Source organism: Pseudophryne corroboree, chromosome 1 (genome assembly GCF_028390025.1).
Source record: "Pseudophryne corroboree isolate aPseCor3 chromosome 1, aPseCor3.hap2, whole genome shotgun sequence".
Classification (NCBI taxonomy): Eukaryota; Metazoa; Chordata; class Amphibia; order Anura; family Myobatrachidae; genus Pseudophryne; species Pseudophryne corroboree.
The window spans coordinates 1,185,966,286-1,185,968,878 of record NC_086444.1 but is presented as its reverse complement, the minus strand read 5'-3'; the positions used below and the strand labels follow the sequence as shown (position 1 = coordinate 1,185,968,878).

At 47.6% G+C, this 2,593-nt stretch overlaps 1 pseudogene; it reads left to right on the top strand.

Moving 5' to 3' along the window:
* Positions 1-2,158: 2,158 nt before the first annotated feature.
* On the top strand, positions 2,159-2,277 carry LOC134947691 (5S ribosomal RNA; annotated as a pseudogene).
* Positions 2,278-2,593: the final 316 nt, after the last annotated feature.

The window sequence follows — 2,593 nt, the reverse complement described above, 5'->3', positions numbered from 1 at the left end:
ATGGCGCACTTCGTTCCACTGGTTGGGCTGCCATCGGCCAGACGCCTGTCTGAATTATTTATGCTGCATGTTGTGCGTCTCCACGGGTTGCCACTTGATGTGGTCTCTGACCGCGGATCCCAGTTTGTGGCCAAATTCTGGAGGGCATTTTGTTCCGATCTCCAGATTTCTGTCAGCTTGTCGTCAGGCTACCATCCGCAGTCTAATGGGCAGACTGAAAGGGTGAACCAGTCCTTGGAGCAGTTCCTCAGGTGTTATGTCTCCAAGTGTCAGACTGACTGGGTTGCTCATCTGTCCATGGCGGAGTTTGCCTATAACAACGCGGCTCACTCTGCTACAGGGATCTCTCCCTTCCTTTGTGTGTATGGGCATCATCCTAAGGCCAATTCTTTTGACCCCCTGGACTCCACGCCTGGTGGTTCCTCTGTGGTTTCGGTCCTTAGAGGTATTTGGCGGAAAGTGAAGAAAGCCCTTGTGTCTGTGTCATTAGTGACCAAAAGGGTTTTTGATAAGCGGAAAAGACCCTGCAGCTTCAAATTAGGAGACTTCGTCTGGTTGTCTACCAAGAATTTGAAGTTGAGACAGCCATCTCATAAGTTAGGCCCCCGGTTCATCGGCCCTTATAAGATCACCAGGGTTATCAATCCGGTGGCATTTCAGTTAGATCTGCCCTGTTCTTTGGGTATCAATAAAACATTTCATTGTTCCCTTTTAAAACGGGCGATTAGTAATCCTTCTTCCAGTGGAAGACCTTCCCCTCTTCTGATACGTGGCCAGAGGGAGTTTGTTGTTGAAAGGATTCTTGACTCCAAGGTGGTTCGGGGTCGGCTGTCATTTTTTGTGCACTGGAAGGGGTATGGCCCGGAGGAGCGGTCGTGGGTGCGCAGTTGTGATCTTCATGCCCCCAGACTGATACGCTCTTTCTTCTCGCAGTTCCCCGATAAACCCGGTGGTAGGGGTTCTTTGACCCCTCGTCAGAGGGGGGGTACTGTTAGGGTCTCCTGCCCTGTGCTGCCACGTCGTCATGGCAACCGGGAGACAAGTGCTAGCGGAGTTACCTGAGCGCAGCTGATACTCCGGTTCGGGTCTTTTGCTGTGCAGTGGTTATAGGCTCTGTGCACGGCAGGGGATTCGGTGCTGGTTTTTGTGCTCACAGTCTGTGAGGTCTGAGTGGGGCGTGGACAGCACCTGCTTTATAAGGCCTCTTCTCAGGGTAAGCAAATGCTGCTGAATCTTTGTTGGTTAGTCAGTTCCTGAAAGTTAACCAGTACTGTGTAGCTTTGTATTTGTTTGTTGCTTACTGCAAATAGGCCTGGGGATTTGGTATTACACTCTGCCAATCCAGACCTAGCAGTAAGACTGGAGTCAGTCGTTTAGCTTGCTGGGGTTCTGTTACTACTCTGTGAACTTAGCAAGTTTGCGGCTGTATTCTAAGACTTGTCTGTCTAATCCTGTCTCACTGTGCTAGGTGTCAGGGGTCAGTTTAGTGGCAGTAAGCTGAACCTGTGCACTGCAAGTGAGAATTAGGATTGTGGAGACTCTCCTTGTGTCTATCATTCCATCTCTGACCAAGGAGTTTACTGCCACACCCGTTGGTAACCCTTTAGGGTTTTGCTGTTGCCCTTAGCAACAGCATTTCGGGTTCTCTACGTATTAAAACACAACATCTTGCTTTTCCCATCTGAGCAGTTCTAATACAAGGGAGATACCCAGTTCCTTAGCCTCTGGGCTTCTCTGTTCACCTTGTGTGTATTTTGTTACCCTATCACCTTCTGTGTACGTTATGTCATATTCCCCAGTCTGTCTGTGAGTCCATTTGTTTTGCATAACAGTTCAAACACCAGTACATTCCTGTAGGCACTGGAGTGCATAACAGTTCTGACACCAGTACTTTCCTGCAGGCACTGGTGTGCTTAACACTATATGATAAGAGATCAATATGTGTGGTACTTCATAGAAACATAGAATTTGTCGGCAGATAAGAACCACTTGGCCCATCTAGTCTGCCCCTGTTTTTTTTTTATATTATTTTTATCTCTAACCTTATTTGATCCTTATTTCTTTGTAAGGATATCCTTATGTAAGGATATCCTTCCTTTGCCTGGACAGCAGAAGCACACTTTCCATTCACCAGGAATGAGTACTCTCTCATCCAGCAGTTTACTGCCAAACTCCACAGAAGACGCCTAATCTCGTCTGATCTTGGAAGCGAAGCTCTGGAAGGCCTGGTTAGTACTTGTCTGGGAGACTGCCAAGGAATACCAGGTGCAGTAAATAGTCTTGCTGGAAAGCAGAAGGAATAATTCCCTATTTTTCTATATTTGTTTTCTATACAATTCACTTACACCTACAAGATCCAAGAGCTGTTTGTACAAATACTCTTGGGAATATACCATCCCCTTGTTTTGGAATAAACATACATTTCCAATGTCATATAAATAGTAGTGATGAGCGGGTTCGGTTTCTTGGAAACCGAACCCCCCCGAACTTCACCCATTTTACACGGGTCCGAGGCATACTCGGATTCTCCCGTATGGCTCGGTTAACCCGAGCGCGCCCAAACGTCATCATCCTGCTGTCGGATTCTCGCGAG